The sequence below is a fragment of the Oryx dammah genome, unplaced genomic scaffold (assembly GCF_014754425.2).
Source record: "Oryx dammah isolate SB20612 unplaced genomic scaffold, SCBI_Odam_1.1 HiC_scaffold_25, whole genome shotgun sequence".
Taxonomy (NCBI): domain Eukaryota; kingdom Metazoa; phylum Chordata; class Mammalia; order Artiodactyla; family Bovidae; genus Oryx; species Oryx dammah.
In genome coordinates, this window is record NW_024070209.1 from 48,984,363 (window position 1) to 49,002,508 (window position 18,146).

Consider the following 18,146-nt stretch of genomic DNA (forward strand, 5'->3'; position numbering starts at 1 on the left):
CTCAAATCCACTGTCAAGAGTTTCCTGTGCACTTTTTCTTTCAACTTGTCTTTCTCCCTTGGGCGATCTCCGGCCTAAGGTTATTGTTACACACAACATTCTTTTCAACTTAGACTTCATCTGTTTCTTCCTATAACACATAATTTTGAAGCACTGGGCTAAGGGAGGCATTTTTACAATGAGCAGGAGAACAGGGTTGCAATAGATAAAAAATGTTGATGCACAGAGGCAGCTGAGAATGGGGAGGAAGAAGGCTGGGTTGATGCTGAATTTGGAGAAGTGCTCAGGGCTCAGCTCGATCATAATAAAGTACAAAGGAAGGTAGAGGTTTTGAGTAGACTTCATTGTCATGCTTTTTTACCTCGTATCAGTGAAATGTATTGTTGTTGTTTAGTTGCTAAGTCACGTCAGACCCTTTGACACCCCATGGACTGGAGCCCACCAGGTTCCTCTCTCCATGGGACTTCCCAGGCAAGAATACTGGAGTGGGTTGTCATTTCTTTCTCCAGGGGATCTTCCCTGACCAAGGATTGAACCAATGTTTCCAGTTGGCATGCACTGGCAGGCAGATTCTTTACCACAGAGCCATTTGGGAAGCCCATGACATTTATGGGAAGATGCAGTGGATGTGGACCACAGATCTTTAGGGAGCATGTTGGAGGACAGAGTAGTGCTGGCTGGGGAAAAAGGTGGGTGGGAGAGCATGACTACAAAGCGGTTGCGGCACAGAGATTTTAGAGGTTTGGAACTAGCGGTGGAATTACAGTCTATTTACATGAGTCTAAATGTGTTCAAACGGGTAAAATTGTTATTACTACTATGTTTTAATATGAAAAAGAAAAAAATAAACAATGCCACCTCTAGATAGGGGAGAGAAGGGTAACACCCTTCCCCCGTCACATGAGAAGGTCCCCGGATCCTTCCGATCACGTGTGGATACTCAGCAAAACTCTGCTCAGGGTGGCGGGCAAGCTCGGAAACCCAGCAACCCAGTGACCATCGCTAAGAGCGCCAAGACCGCAGGGAAGCAGAGATGCTGCAGGAGGAAGCTGGCCTCCTAAGTGGCAGATGGAGAGAGGAAGCAGAGAAGGACTTGGAGGGGCAGAAGGAAACTGGCTGACGTGGCAAGAGGGCGCCGCCAGAGCAGCAGGGACAGGGGGACGCCTGGTCCCGGCCCAGGCCTGCTGTGAGGGGTCCTGGAGAGGAGCCAGATGTCCCACTTCTCCCCAGGCATCCCTTTCATCAGGGCTTCCATGGGCCGTGGGCCAAGAAAGCCTGAATAAGACCTTTAATTTTCTCAGGGCTTCTCCCTTCTCAGATGGCAAAAGGCCCAACCCCCAAACCAGTCAAGAGGGCAGGCCCCGATACGGAAGGTGGTACAATGGCCAAACCTGCCTCCCTTCCTACCCCATGAGATCTCCAAAATGCAGGCAGCTTCCGGATGCTCGTCTCAGCCTCCAGGGGTCTTTCTGCAAAGGACCTCAATGGGCATGAGCACAATGACCGATGCAAAAAGCGTGAGGAAAAGCTAAAGCAGGGCAAGCGTCTGTCTGCCCACTGGTTCCTTAGGAAACCTGAGCAGCTCAGAGTGAACCTGAGGGGCAAGGCACATCTCTCTAGACCACAAAAAGGGTACAGACCAGGGTCCTGAGGGTCAGTGGTTGGTCCAGGAGCTCCAGGAGTCCAGAGTGCTTCCAAGAGAATGGGCTCCAGGGCTTCCCATAGACCATTTGAAAGGCTCCTGCGGGCGCAAGAGGCTGCAGAAGAAATACCAGAAAGAGTTTCTCGGGCACAAGCCTCTCTACGGTTCCAGGAATCCCCTTGGCCTTCTGCGGGCGCCTCCTGCTATTTATTTACACAAGGCTGAATCCCACCTTCCAGGGCGCTGCAGAGCCCTCCTCCAACACAAAGCCCGATTGTGCTTCCACCTCCTCACAGCCAACTCAGAGACAGAAACTCGCCGGAGGGAAGACAATTTGTACCAGAGATGGAGACGCGGGCAGATTTAAAAGAATGGTCCTTCAATAACGGCGATCTTTCTTAGGGTGGAAAACCACCTTCGGAGGAAAGACAGGAAGGTGTGGCGGGGGGTTTCTGGTGCTAGGAGGCTCTCCCGCAGGTGAGCTCCGGCTATTCGGTTTTGGAGCATCTCCAAAGAGCCAGGCCTCGTGGCAGGCCTGACTGAGAGAGAAATTAGCATGCTGCTCTACTCAATTATCCACTTACAGAGAGGCATGACAACATTTCATTAGAGCAGGACATGCAAATGCAAGATGCATCGAGAGTAGAAAACCCCAGAGCGTTGTGGGTTTTTTTTTACCCCCCAAAAGGAGACAAGAAACTTTATCATCTCCCAAAACTATGCTAGCCTAACCTAGAGTGATTTTGGCAATTCAGACACAATGATTTTTCTCAGGATTTGCAAGGTGGCGCTTTCTCTCTGTACCCAAACCTCTCTCAGCACAGGATTTGGATAACATTATTTTTATTTTTTTTATTTTATTTGTTAATTTAGTTTTGCATGCACTGGGTCTTTGTTGCTATGCATGGGCTTTTTCTGGTTGCAGCAAGTTGGGACCAGTCTTTGTTGCGGTGCGAGGACTTCTCATAGTGGTGGCTTCTCTTGGTGTCGAGCACAGGCTCAGTAGTTGTGGCACACGGGCTTAGTTGCCCTGTGGCATGTGGGATCTTCCTGAACCAGGGATCAAATCCATGTCTTCTGCATTGGCAGGTGGATTCTTAACCACCAGACCAACAGGGAAGTCCCAGACTTTATTAAACAGGTTCTTTCCACAGCAAAATACATTTGAAAAGTGCTGAAACAGCCCTCAGGAAAGCTGGACCCCGGAGCTCTGGGTAGGTTTCAGCTTCCCACGGAGTTCTGCAGATGGTCTTTGGGTACCAAACCCAGAAAAACAGAGAGGTCCCAGACAGAGGGCAACGGGCGCCTATATTCTAAAGCACCCATGCAAGAGGGGACAAGGCAGCAAAATGCAGCCTGTTCATTGCTCAGCTCCTGGGGTTCTGAGGCCAGGCTAAGAGAACCTCTGGGCTGATGTGGCTGCCAGCTTTCCAGCTGCTACCCATGAAGCAGGCACTTAAACGGCAGTGTGGCTGGTTCCTTGTTTATACTTTGGATTGTGATTGTTCTTGCTCAGCCTCTAAGTCGCATCCGACCCTTTCTGACCCCATGGACTATGGGATGCCAGGTTTCCCTGTCCCTCAGTATCTCCCGGAGTCTGCCCAAGTTCGTGTCCATTAAATCAGTGATGCCATCCAACCATCTCATCCTCTGTCACCCGCTTCTCCTGTCCTTAATCTTTCCCAGCATCAGAGTCTTTTCCTATGAGTCAGCTACTCACGTCAGGTGGCCAAAGTATTGGAGCTTCATTCTATCCAATGAATATCCAGGGTTGATTTCCTTTAGGATTGACTGGTTTGACTCCTTGCTATCTAAAGGACTTTCAAGAGTCTTCTCCAGCACCACAGTTTGAAAGCATCAATTCTTTGGCACTCAGCCTTCCTTATGGTCATGCTCTCACAACAGTACATGACTACTGTATACTTTGGATACTAGACTATGCACCTCTAACCGCCCCCCTCCCCTAGGAGGCTACTCTGCACCTTTCTTACTTCCTGCAGAATGCTTACTTTCCTCTAACACTTTGTTTTAAACTTTTTTTTAAAATTTGTTTTTGTCTGTGCTGTGTCTTCATTGCTTGTGCAATCTTTCTCTAGTTTTGGAGAGCCAGAGCTACTCTCCAGATGCAGAGCACTGACTTCTGTTGTTGTGGCTCCTGGGCTCTAGAGCTAGGGCTCAGCAGTTGTGGCCCATGGGCTTAGCTGCCTCGCGGCATGTGTAATCTTCCCAGACCAGGGATCAAACCCATGTCTCCTGCATTGGCAGGTGGGTTCTTAACCACTGAGCCACCAGGGAAGTCTCACATTCTCTCACATTCTGATTGAGTTCTCCAGCTTTTCAGCCATCCCTGGAGGCACCAGGCCACATCCACTGTGCACATGGTGAGTAATTACCACCAACTGCACCCCCCCGCCACCCCGTCACCTCCTATGAAGCCCCAGGCCTCCCCTGAGCAGCAAAGGAAGGAGAAAAGAGGGAAAGGCAGGAAAACCAGCAGGGTCTCTCCTGTCCTGACCCATCCAACTCTCCAGGCCCAGGCAGGCTGACTTGCCACCATCCCTCCTACTCTCCCCTGACGCCCTCCCCCAGAAGCCTCCAAGCCAGTGCTATGGACCCAACAGGGTGCTGTGAGTCCAAAAAACCCTGCAGGTTTCATAGAGTCTCAGGTTCATAGGATCAGGGCTTCTCAGAGACAATGCTCAGGCACTACAGACCATTTCCAAACTGCAGCCTCAGAATGCAACCACTGGAAGAAGTCCCACAGGCCACCCCGTTCAGCGTCTACACTGTACTGGCCATGTCCAGGCCACGTCCCCCAAACTCACAAAGCCCCTCCCACCACCACATGGCCTAGTGGGAGGTGGTGCCCTGTGGGAGGAGCCAGCAAAAGTGGGTTCTACATCAATCCCCACCCCTTGAAGGCTGAGTGGCCTCAGGCAAAGCTCTTGATCTCTCTGAGCCCTGATTTCCTCCAGAGTAAAGGGGGAATAACCACTGTGCCCACCAGTAGGGTCATTCTGAGGATTAAGTGAGTTAATATATGCCATACTCCTCTGGGACACTGAACACCCTCAAGAAAGAGACTATTACCTCTGCAAAAAAGTACCGCTCAGAAAGAAGAGAAATCCAGGTACCAGTCTTGCTATGTTTCCCTTTTTTGGCCATGCCGTGCAGCATGTATATGCATCATGCGTGTGCGTGCTCAGTCACTTCAGTCGTGTCCAACTCTTTGCAACCCCATGGACTATAGTCCACCAGGCTCCTCTGTCCATGGAATTCTCCAGGCAAGAATACTGGAGTGGGTTACCATGCCCTTCTCCAGGGGATCTTCCCAACCCAGGGATCGAACCCTTGGCTCCTGCATTGGCAGGTGGATTCTTGACCCACTGAGCCACCTGGGAAGCCCTTTTATATGCATGTACACATATGACATATGCACATAGCCACATATGTTTATGAGCATGCACACACATGCACATGGTTTATTCATGTTTGATATACTATGTTGTCTGTACACCAGGGTTTTGCAGCCTCAGCATTATGAACATTTGGGGCAAGATAATTTTTTTGCTGTGAGGAACTATCCTGTACCTTTTAAGACATTAAGCAGTATTCTTGGCCTCTACCCACGAGATGCTAGTAGTAACTCCCCGCCGCCCCCACCACCAAGTCGTAACAACCAAAAATGTCTCCAGACATTGCCAACTGTCCCCTGGGGGACAAAACTGCCTCCACTGGAGAACTAATCGTGTACACACACCCACACATTCATGACATGTGCTTTGACAGAGTGACGAGGTAAGCAGGGTGAGAACAGAACTAAATTTCCGTGGACAGAGCCCTTGCAGTGTGCTCATGGAAACTTTACAGGGACTGAGACTGCAAACATACACAGTACTTTTGAGCTTCTTTACATCTGTAAAAACGGTTACTGTGCTCGTAAAGACTGCCCGCAGACTTAATTTGGCTCAGACATACAGAGTCCCATTTAGTGCGTAAAATCACTGGGCCCCAAGGCTCCCCAGCTCCAGTCAAGAATATGCTTGGGAACTCAGCCTGGGGGAGGAGAACACAGGGGGATCCTGTGTATTCTCGCCTCACGTGCTGGCCTTGAGCTCCCTTGAGCAGGCCACTGGGGGCCTTGCCCAAGGAAGGGGACATTTTGTCAAATGTGCAATTCCTTTTTCACTTGATGCGATAGTAGACTGAACTAAATGTCTACCTGCCTGGTTTAGAAAAGCAAGGAGATGCATGAACAAACCTGAGTATACTGACATGAGACCATATATACACACCTACCTGCCTGGCTAACTGAAGTAAAAGTGAACAGTAATCATAGTGATGGGCAGAGAGGTAAAGTGGAAGAGGGGAGGTGAATGTCTGTTTTAGAGAGGGGTCTGTTTACCACAGTGTTGAAAAACAAGAATCCTGAACTCTGTCTACCTCATTATGACTTCTTTAACATTTGTTTTTAATTTACCTGAGATCATAATCTCCACTGAGGACCACATGTGAGCCAAACTTGAACTTGAAAACCAAGCTGGGCCTTTTGTTCTGCCTGCGTTAATGAGTACACAAAGAGGCATCTGATTTCTCCCTCCCCCATGGCCTGAACACCAGCTCCCATTTATGTAACTAATAATGTGAGAGGGGGCTGCAGGCTGTCTGGGGATAATGGGCCCAGGGACAGGTATCAGGAAATGAAGGTTCCAATCCCAGCTGATTCACTATGTGCCATTGAGACAAGAGATTTCAAAGACTGAGCCTCATCTTTAAAAATATTGACAGTTTTCCTTGCTAGGTGGATGCACTGAGGACATTCAGTAGCATTATGAAGGTCTACCAGAATTCCTACCAGAACCATACCAGCTATGGTTCCCAAAGTGGGTTTGCTAGAGCTCTGGTCCTGTGAGATGCTATTCAGAATGAAGGGATCGACAGACTCTTCACTCATCCAACAAATATTTGTGAAGAGCCTTCTAAACGCCTGGTGCTGGGCTTCCCTGGTGGCACAGTGGCAAAGAATCCGCCTGGCAAAGCAGGAGACATGGGTTCGATCCTTGGTCGGGGACGATCCCACAGGCTGAGGAGAAACTAAGCCCATGCACCACAACTATTGAGCCCATGCTCTAGAGCTTGTGTGTGTGTGCATTAGTCATTCAGTTGTGTCCGACTCTTTGTGATCCCACAGACGTAGCTCACCAGCTTCTCCTGTCCATGGAATTCTCCAGGCAAGAATACTGGAGTGGGTTGCCATTCCCTTCTCCAGGAGATCTTCCCAACCCAGGAATCGACCCGGGTTTCCTGCGTTGTAGGCAGATTCTTTGCCATCTGAGCTACCAGGGAAGCACTGGCCTAGAGCTTGGAAACTGCACTACTGAAGCCCACACGCTCTAGAGCCCGTGATCTGCAACAAAAAGAAGCCAGTGCAGTAATAAGCCTGAGCACCGCAACTAGAGAGTAACCCCACTCGCTAGAGACAAGCCAGTGTAGCAACAAAGATCCAGCACAGCCAAAAATAAATAAATGAAAAAACATAAATGCCTGGTGCTAGAATCCCATAGAAAACAGGCCCCTTCCCCAAGTTCTTCAGTGAGGTTAGGCTCCAAAGAAGACAAGCGCCTATTGGATCATTGTGAAGTCACATATTTACCAGCAGAGCAATGTGCTCAAGAATAGGGAGCTCAGCATTTGCAACAGAGACCACATCTAAGGCTGGGAGCCAGGGACTATGAAGTGAAATGTGTGCATGGGGTGAGGGACACTGGGTGGATGGCAGTATTCCAAACACAAGGAAAGCCTTGGTCAAATAAGCCAGAGGACTCCTGCATAGCACACTCCCCTCTAAGAGACCACACCGGCATGTTAAAGTCTTGCAGAAATGAAGCAATAGTACCACCTCTTAACATCCCTAGGATGTTACTCTGGGAAATGCTGATAGAGGCTCTATTGTTCCCAAAGCCTGTAAGAAACTTCAGCATAAAACAAAAGCTCTTGTTTGTATAATTGGAAAACTACCATGTGTCCTCTCAGAACAGCCAAAATACCTTGGAGTTGCTAATGTAATTCTAAAGTATTTTCCTTGGCAAAGGCCTATGAAAACATATGGCTTCTACAACTGCTAACATACCCCCAGTATTACAGATGAAGGAATGTCCACAGCTACATACCAGTGGGAACTCTGTCTCCAGCACAGACATCTGCTTCATTTTTAAAAGAATGTACAGCCTTAAACTGGGATGAACTGAAGAAATCTTCATAAAAAGTAACATTAAGGGACTTCCCTGGTGGTCCAGTGGCTAACACTCCATGCTCCCAATGCAGTGGGCCGGGGTTCAATCCCCGGTCAGGGAACTAGTTCCCACATGCCGCAACTAAAGATCCTGAGTGCCACAATGAAGATCCCAGTGCAGCCAAATAAAATTTTTTTTTAAGGAAAATTAAAAGGATCAACCACCAGTGATCAGCTTATCAAAGATCACACCCAGGACTCCCCTGGTGGTCCAGTGGTTAAGAGCTGTCTTCCAAAGCTGTTGATGCAGGGTTGATCCCTGGTCAGGGAACTAAGATCTCACATGCGGCAGGCAACTAAGTCTGCAAGCCACAACTAGAGAGAGCCCTTGTGCTCTAGGATGGCGGTCCCCAACCTTTCTGGCACCAGGGACCATTTTCATGGGAGACAATTTTTCCACCCATCCTGAATGATTTGGGGATGATTCAAGCACAGTAGGATTCGTGCACCTATGAGAATCTAATGCCACCATTGATCTGACAGGAGGCGGAGCTCAGGTGAAAATGCTAGGGATGGGGAGCAGCTATAAACAAAGCTTCACTTGATCACCTGCTGCTCACCGGCTGTGCAGTCCAGTTCCTAATGGGCCCCACATCGGTACCATGGCCCGAGGTGGGGGAACCCCTACTCTAGAACCCACGCACTACAACTAGAGAGCCCTCATGGCTCAAATCCTGAACCCCTACATCACAACTAGAAAAGCCCGAACGCTGCAACTAAGACCTGACATAATCAACTAAACAAATATAAATAAATATTTTTTTAAAAAACAAAGATCACACCTGAGCTCTTTTTGTGCCTAGCACAGCCATGGTTCAGGGTCCCAAGAAGCACCTGAAACTCGTAGCAGCTCCAAAACACTGGATGCTGGATAAATTGACCAGTGTTTGCCCCTCAACCATCTGCCGGCCCCCACAAGCTGAGGGAATGTCTCCCCCTAATCATTTTCCTAAGGAACAGACCTAAGTATGCCCTAACAGGAGATGAAATAAAGAAGATTTGCATGCAGCGATTCATTAAGATCGATGGCCAAGTCCACACAGATATAACCTACCTGCTGGTTTTATGAACGTCATCAGCATTGATAAGACTGGAGAGAATTTTTGTTTGATCTATGACCCCAAGGGTCGCTTTGCTATTTATCATATTACACCTGAGGAGGCCAAGTATAAATTGTGCAAAGAAAGATATTTGTGGGGACAAAAGGAATCCCTCATCTGGTAACCCAGGATGCTCGTACCATCTGTTACCCCGATCCCCTCATTAAGGTGAATGACACCATTCAGATTGACTTGGAGACTGGCAAGATTACTGATTTCATCAAATTTGACACTGGTAACCTGTGCATGGTGACTGGAGGTGCTAACCTGGGAAGAACTGGTGTGATTACAAACCGGGAGAGACATCCAGGTTCTTTTGAAGTAGTTCATGTGTAAGATGAGAACGGCAACAGCTTTGCCACACAGCTCTCGAACATTTTCGTTATTGGCAAAGGCAACAAACTGTGAATCTCTCTTCCCCGTGGAAAGGGTATTCGCCTTACCATCGCTGAGCAGAGAGACAAGAGACAGGCAGCCAAACAGAGCAGTGGATAAAATGATCTCTATGTGATGTGTCTGGAAAAGTCTTTGTACTTAATTAAAGATAATACCAAATGATTAATAAAAACAAAAAGATCATACCTGAAAGTTCTCAAAAGTGAATGATAAATTTCCCTTGTTAACCTAACAATGTCCAGGAGGAAGCCAGATTTTTGCTGTTTATTTTATTATATATGATGTGTTAAAATGAGGGAAGTGCAATTACACAAATAACCATATAGTACAAATTTTGTGTACAAGGCACTGTGCTAGGGGCAACGGTGATCAAAAGGGAAATATGACAGCCAGGATTGCTAAGCATATGGGTTCTACAAAACCAGCAATCCAAAACTGAACACAAGTTCATACAAGGAATGGTACAATACAGAGACTAAATTTCATAGGGGCTAGGGAGACCTGAAAAGCCAAGGCCACCAAAGTTGACAACGAGGTTACCTTAACAAAGTCCTTACTACGTACTCAGTATGTAGTACTTTGCAACCGTGAGGCAGTACTTTGCAACTGTGAGGCAGGTCCTAGGAATATATAAAAATATGCCCTCGGCATTCAGTGTAAATCTGTTGTTCAGTTTTAGCTTCAGTCTTCAGAAGACCTGTACTTCTGCCTGATGGATGAGCATGTGGTCACAGAGGTGACCAATATATCTAATTACTGTCACAATGTGAGAAACCGAGAAATGAAGAATGTTTGGATTTGCTGTCATTATCTGAACAAACCCTTTCAAAAACAGGGAGGCATTCCACACAAAATCTGGGTGGAAATCTTGTGAGCTTTATCCAGTGAAATGCTAACGATTGGCAGAAATAGATAAGCATATATTTTATTGAAAGGATATAAGCATGAAAGATAGAAAACAATTCTAATGTACAACTAAAATTACTAAATAGGAGGATTAATTAACAACATTATTAAGAGGACATTAAAAATGGAAATCATTAGGACTTTCCTGGTGGTCCAGTGGTAAAGAATCCACCTTTCAATGCAGAGGACGTACGTTTGATCCCTGCAGAGGGGAACTAAGATCCTACATGATAAGGTGCAACTAAACCTGCAAGCCAGCACTAGAAAGCCTGCCTGCCACTGCTACTGAGCCAGCATGGTGCAACTATCAAGCCAAGCATCACAGCTACAGAGTCCGTGTGCCGCATGGAAAGATCCTGCATGATGCAATGAGGAAGATCCCACACGCCACGACTAAGACCCCATGCAGCCAAATAAATAAATAAATACACACACACACACACACACAAAGAGAACATTACATACTTTTAGAACAAAAGAAGTGACTATGTGTTTTAAAATCACAGCTATTACATTCTACTTTCAAATTCTACAGATTAGTTAATGCACTCATAACATTAAACAGAACACCCTTTAGGAGCTTTATATGCACCCTTAGCATTCAGACTATGGTCTCTAAATAACATCTTTCACTGAAAGGAAGCAGAGATCCTAGAAATATCTGGCCCCAGGTCTACGGCAGGAAATCCACAAGAAGAACCTGGAACACCATATCAGTAATCCCAGAAGCATCAAAGACTGTATACACAAAGATTGTATACACAAAAACTCAGGAACCAACTTGAAGAGGCTCCTGCTGGCTAATGATGTGTTAATTTGAGTTTCAATAAAGAAAATAATTGTAAATCAGTTAAACTATACCAAATAGGTTTACATCCATGAATCTGTAACAATATTTTTTAAAAAATTCAGCGGTCGCCTTTGCAGGATAATAGGACAACAACTGAAAACTGGAGAAAGGATCAAACACTTAAATTGCTTCTTCCATATGATCTAGAGCAGGGGTCAGCAAACTGTTTCTGCCAAGGGCCAGATCTTTTCAGCAATGTGAGCCACTTATGGGGCTTCCCAGGTGGCACAGTGGTAAAGAATGTACCTGACAAGCAGGATCAAACTTGTGCCTGACAAGTTCGATCCCTGGGTCAGAAGATCCCCTGGAGAAGGAAATGGCAATCCACTTCAGTATTCTCACCTGGAAAATCCCATGGGGAGTCTGGCAGGCTACAGTCTATAGGGTCACAGAGTCGAATACGACTTAGCAACTGAGTGAGCATACATGCAGACATGGGCCACTTATGGCCCCAATGGCAACTGCTCAACCCAGCCGCTGCTGTGCAAAAGCAGCCATAGACAATATCCAAATGAATGGGCATGGCTGTTTCAATAAAACTTTAATTACAAAAATAAACATTGGGTTGGATTTAGCCTGTGGACCTTAGTTTGCCGATCTCTGCTCTAAGGTAACTTAGTAGTTGATAAAAGGTAGTTTGTCTTTTTCGGAGAAGGCAATGGCACCCCACTCCAGTACTCTTGCCTGGAAAATCCCATGGACGGAGGAGCCTAGAAGGCTGCCGTCTTTGGGGTCACACAGAGTCGGACACGATTGAAGCGACTTAGCAGCAGCAGCAGCAGCAGTTTCTCTTTTTAAACATGTTACAGCTGATAGATGGAGAAGCAATGATACAAACAGACTATGGCCATTTTGAAACTGCTCACAGGTGATGTGGGTGATCATCATCAGTGGTTGCTAATACAGAGAGACAGGCTGACCTGCGGTGCCTCTCCAGGAAAGGCCATTTATGAAAGAGTCGTGCAAAAATAAAGTAAGAAGTAAAAGAAAGTCTATGAAAGTCAATTTACAGAACCCCAAAAATTAAAAAATAAAATAAATTTTAAAAGGAGAGCGAGAACCTTGGAGCCTGATCAAGAATCTAGATCCAGCTAATGATTTTCAAGAAATACAGGAGACAGAAAAAGTGGTTTAAAGACCCCTGGGGTTGCATTTAAGAAAATCTAGACTGACTATGAGAAACTCCAGTCATCAGATAAGAACCTAAAAATCCCAATTAGGAACTTCTTTACATTCTATGAAGAACAAAGAACAAAATGTCAACTCTGCTACCTCAATATTTCACAAGATCTCAAAATCGTGAGCCATTAAATTCTTGGTAAATCACTGATTTATCATTGATGTTGGCATAATAAAGATCATAAAAACTATGAAGAACAAACTATTATTTTTTAAAAAGGACCTAAGTCGTCTTGTTCCTTCATCTTAGTATTCACAAATATGCTAAACAATTCAACAACTTACAGAGCTGAGAAACTGTTCCTGAGTTAAAATAACAAACTTTAAAATCCAACCACCACACAATTTTCATCAAAAATACAAAATAAATAAATAAAACAAAAAATTTAGCCACAACCACAGTGATAACTGTTTCTGGTAAGAAACATCAGTGGATATGAAAACCAGTAGTTGAAAGTGATGAACAATGCTATACTTACATAGTCCCAAAGTATCTCCTCACAAGATACTCACAATCACAAACAGTAAAAATAGTAACTTTCACATTGTAAAGAAACTATCATCCAATTAAAAATAAATTTAAAACACACATATACACACACAAAGAAACATTAAAAAACAGTAACTTTCTTGGATAAATCTGGTAGACCAAATTTTAACCAAATGATCAAAATTAAGGGAGGCCTGGCGTGCTGCGATTCATGAGGTCGCAAAGAGTCAGACACAAGTGAGCGACTGAACTGAACTGAACGGATGAACGAGAAAAATAGATGGTGCCTCTTAGGAGAAGCACTGAGAAGGACATCAATTTTGCAGTATTCTTGCTCAAAATCTACTTGAAGAAACATTAGGGGAAAAAAGTTCAAGGTCCTACAAAATAAATGGCTTGTATTCTTAAAAAGTCAATACAAGACAGAGTTCAAAAATCTGTTCTAGGGTTTTCCCTGGTGGCTCAGTGGTAAGGAATCTGCCTGCCAGTGCAAGAGACAGTGTTGGATCCCTGGTCTGGGAAGATCCCACGTGCTGTGGAACAACTAAGCCTGTGCACCACAACTACAGAGTCTATGCTTTAGAGCCCCAGGGCTACTGAAGCCCGTATGTCCTAGAGCCCGTGTTCTGCAACAAGGGAGGCCACCGCAACGAGATGCCCACGCACCACAACCAAGAGCAATGCCCCCTACTCGCTGCAACTGGAGAAAAGCCTGTGCAGTAACGAAGACCCAGCACAGCCATAAATAAATAAAATTATTTTTCTTTAAACTTTTCTAGTCTGAGGGAGACTAAAAATAAAATCATTTTTAAAAAAAAGCTATTTTAGACTGAGGGAGAGTAAAAGTACATGACAACTAAGAATAGCACACAGTCTTAGGCACCTTCTGGACACCACCCATCCCCACCAAAAATTTTTAACATTTTCTTTTACTACAAAAGCCAGGAAGACAATCAGCCAACATCTGAATAAGGTCTGTAGTTGAGACAACAGGGCTGTCTTTATGTTAATTTCCTGATTTTGATAATTATATCATGGTAAATGTCCTTGGTTTTAGGACAAACACACAAAGCTATCTAGTCTGTCACTTACTGTCAAATGATTCAGAAAAAATGTTAAAGAAAAAAAGATTTTTAAAAGGTAATAAATGTTAACATTTGGAGAAATCTGGGGGAAAGTATATAGAAATTCTCTGTATGAGTCTGCACCCTTTCCTGTGTCTAAAATTATTCCAAAATAAAAGTTAAAACATGTGTGTGTATGAATTAGTTGTAAGCACATCATCCTATTGATAGATGAAGAACTCACACAAACCACTAATCCGTTTTGTTGTTTGTTTGATACAGACCATTTTAAAAGTCTTGACTTAATTTGTTACAATATTGTTTCTATTTTACTTTTTGGGGTTTTGGCCACAAGGTATAGCATCCCAACCAGGAACTGAACCATACCCCCTACACTGAAAGGGGGGGAGCTTTAACTTCAGATTTTGAGGGAAGTCCCCAAACCCATAATCCTTTGAAAGTGATATATAAGTCTTTTCAAAGGGAACTGATAACCATGTAAACTTCAAAACCATGCACTAAGTACTGAAGCTGATGTACTACTACTTTAAGCATTCCCCTGATGGTACCGTTTCATCGTTTCCTAAAAAATTTTAAAATACTGCAAGAAAATATCCATGTATTAAGATATTAGTTAAAAATTTTGGTCACTAAACATATTAATAAAATTGTAATAATACTGACATTTCTTCTTATATCCCAGAGACTCATTCTATGATGTTACTATTTAATTTAACCCTTGAACAAATCCTGGTTTTAAAATGTAGTCCATTCAGCCAAAATGTTAATTCAGTGACTCTCAAATACTACCACTATCCCTGTTTTGCCTTAGAGGGCCCTGGGGCACAGGGGCACAGAGCCAGACCATGGCTGGGCTAGAGTCCAAGGTCTGACTGCAGCCAAACCCCAGTCGAAGACCCCTTAGCCACATACACTACCGGTCACTGGAGTATGCTTTTCTACCCTTCAGTCCTTGGGCTTCTCTCCACCCGTCCTCTCTCTTTTCAGTGCAAGGTGAAAGGAACACTTATTAAGGGACTCTAGCTAACTCTAGACTCTCTTACCCTCTCCACTCCTTCCTGTATTAACTCTGCTTAGGAGGGACTGGGAACACATGGGTGCAGATCTCTTTCCACTTCAAAGCTTCAGACCAATGTCTCTATCCCTGACAAGCATTTTATTAACAGAAATGTTTATGCTGTAAGTTAAATATGATGTGTTTTCATCTCACGTATCCCTAAGACTACCACTATACCTCTCCTTTATGCAACCCACCTAGAAATGTTTAAATAGATGATATGATTAATAAGTAATGGCTGTATCTAATTTGCATACAAATACTGACACATGTACAAGCGAGGGGGGCCGGTCAGGGGCGGCAGTAGGCAGTAGACCGAGTCACCAGATGTACAGACCAATACTGCATACTGCGGTATCTAAGGACCCAAGTTGACCTCCTCAAGATGTCAAAGCAAAACACAGGGGAAACTGAAGGGAAAAAAGCAGATCACATGGAGCTGCACAGCAAAGACAAGCAAAGAAAGATTAAGATGGCAATGAATACCGTCTCTGAAACTATAAAGACACCAACCATTAAGGCTCTGACTCTACCCCAGGCAGAAACAGTGATTACAGTTCCTCCTCTTAAAGGGCTGGGGATGCCACTGAAAAGAATGAATGTAGAGACGTTGCTTATTACTCATTTTTTCACTTGTACACCATTTCTTTGTATCTTGCTCCAAATGGCATTTTTACATTAATTTGGCCCATCCACTTTCAGTAGAGGGGAAATGGCAGCACTGTGGCTGGAATGATGGCTTTACAACCTTCAGGAGAGGTGACTCTGGACTCTTCTACTTACTCTCGGTCTCAGCATCCTCGTAGATAAAACGGAGATTGTACCATCAGACATGGTACCAGTTGTAAACAGTATAACAGAGCACCTTGCGGGTGCCTACAGGCTGCTTTTTAAAAATATCGAGGTTTAAATATTCATGCTGTCAACATTCAACACACGTCTATGAATCATTCATTATGGTCAGGTGTTTGAGTTTAACAAAGAAATATTTTGAGGTGCATTTTCTCCACAGCATTGCTTTCCGCCAGAGTTGCTGTGGATCTCCCTGAGTAGCTGCTGCTGCTACTGCTAAGTCGCTTCAGTCGTGTCCGACTCTGTGCGAACCCAGAGATGGCAGCCCACCAGGCTCCCCTGTCCCTGGGATTCTCCAGGAAAGAACACTGGAGTGGGTTGCCATTTCCTTCTCCAATGCAGGGGGAGGGTAAAACTCCAGGGGATACAGCTGAGCTCCCATTCTGTTTTCATCGCTCATAACTGTCTGATCTTGGGGAAGCCCACCATCTTCCTGAGCCTACGCTGCTTATCACTGGGAGAGCTGGATGGTCCCTCCTGGCTCAGAGGGCTGCAGGGTACCCAAGCAGAGTCCTTGCACAATAATCTCAGGGAGGAACACCCAGTGCACTCCTATAAGGTATATGTTATAAATCCATCTGATTCTAGTGACTCTGTTACATCCTTTTTGGAATTTACAGAGAAGAGTATAGTCCCAAACATCAGAAATCACTACTGCCAACAAATCTGGATTCATAAACTGATCGGCTTTTCTTTTCCCTTTTCTCTCCCTTGTTGGTTATTTATTTTAAATACAGCAGTGTGTATACACGTCAATCCCAAACTGAACTTTTCATACCGCCATTCCTATTTCTTCTGTTTTTCTTCCTTATCATCAGATCCATCTATTTCTTAATCACAGTTACTATCTCATATTTACATCTCTGCTCTTCCACACAACATACTTTCTATAGACATTCCTACAAATAATGGCCCTGTTTACTTTACAAAGTATATAAGACAATTACCTCACTGAGATTAGTGCCTTGTAATATGCAAATTCCCAGGAGGGCTTAGCCAGGACCTCTGGGGCCTCCCCAGCTTCTATCAACCATACTTCTGCAGTTAGTGCTCAGTCATGTCTGACTCTTTGCAACCCCTGTTGCCAAGTCGCTTCAGTCGTGTCTGACTCTGTGCGACCCCATAGATGGCAGCTCACCAGGCTCCCCCGTCCCTGGGATTCTCCAGGCAAGAACACTGGAGTGGGTTGCCATTTCCTTCTCCAATGTATGAAAGTGAAAAGTGAAAGTGAAGTCGCTCAGTCGTGTCCGACTCTTAGTGACCTCATGGACTGCAGCCTACCAGGCTCTTCCATCCATGGGATTTTCCAGGCAAGAGTACTGGAGTTGCAACCCCTGGAAGCCCCTTATTACTCTTTCCACCATGCTATTGTTTTCAGAAAGAGACTACCTAGAAGGTAAATTTGGGAAGCGAATGAAAATGTATCAGATTACCTGATTCCTAATTTTAAACCATTTTACACACGCGCACACACACACAGAGAAAAGGGGTGGTGATGGGAACTAACACATTGTCTACAATTCTCTGTGTAAATATTTAGCATTTACTTCTTTCACAGTCAATTTACTTCAAGAATTACAAGTGATTGGGGGGATTTTTTTATTTCTAAAGAGCTTGTTTAAAAGCAACCAATTTATAAAATATTTTACAAAATGCACAATAAGAAAATAATATTTGCATACTCAGTTCACCAGAGCTCGGTTTGTAAACCAAACTATGTTGTAATCCAAATCGCAGGGGTAGGAGCCAGCCTGCTCCTCCTGCATCGTTCCTTGCAAGACACACTTGTATATTCTTCCAGGGCTCACCGATTTCAACAAGGAAAGACAGTCCCTCAACCTCGTTGAGAAAAGTTCATGTCTATGTTAGCAGATAATCACTGTTTTCTCTGAAGGTAACAAGTAGCGAAGCTCCTGGGGTTGCCCTCTAAAGGTTGCTTAACACCTGTGGAGCATAAACAGTACTAGAGGAAGAATTTGAACCACAGCTGCTCACTCACTTATACAACTATTTATTTGGGAAGCTATCTGCTCAGGTCCAAATTGGAACAAACCTACCTGCCCTCCACTCAAACTGATAACTCACAGATTCCTGAACAGAGAGACAAAGGTCACCTGCCCTTCTTCCAAGAGGGGGAGGAGCTAGTGGCATCAGGCATGTGTAGAAAGTCACAAGGGTGGAATGGGAAGACCCAGACTTTGCACTCAACCAATTTCAATCTTTGTGCTGTCAATGACCAGTTGTGTGACCTTAGCAAGATACTTGACCTCTACAAGTCTGTCTGCCCAGCAGCAAAA

The 18,146-nt window shown here is 44.8% G+C and overlaps 1 protein-coding gene and 1 pseudogene across 1 annotated transcript in view; one reads left to right on the forward strand and one right to left on the reverse strand.

The window, feature by feature from the left end:
* TCF7L1 (transcription factor 7 like 1) overlaps positions 1–18,146 on the reverse strand; it is a 193,618-nt gene that overhangs the window by 166,204 nt on the left and 9,268 nt on the right. The window lies entirely within an intron of this gene.
* On the forward strand, positions 8,745–9,529 carry LOC120851516 (annotated as a pseudogene).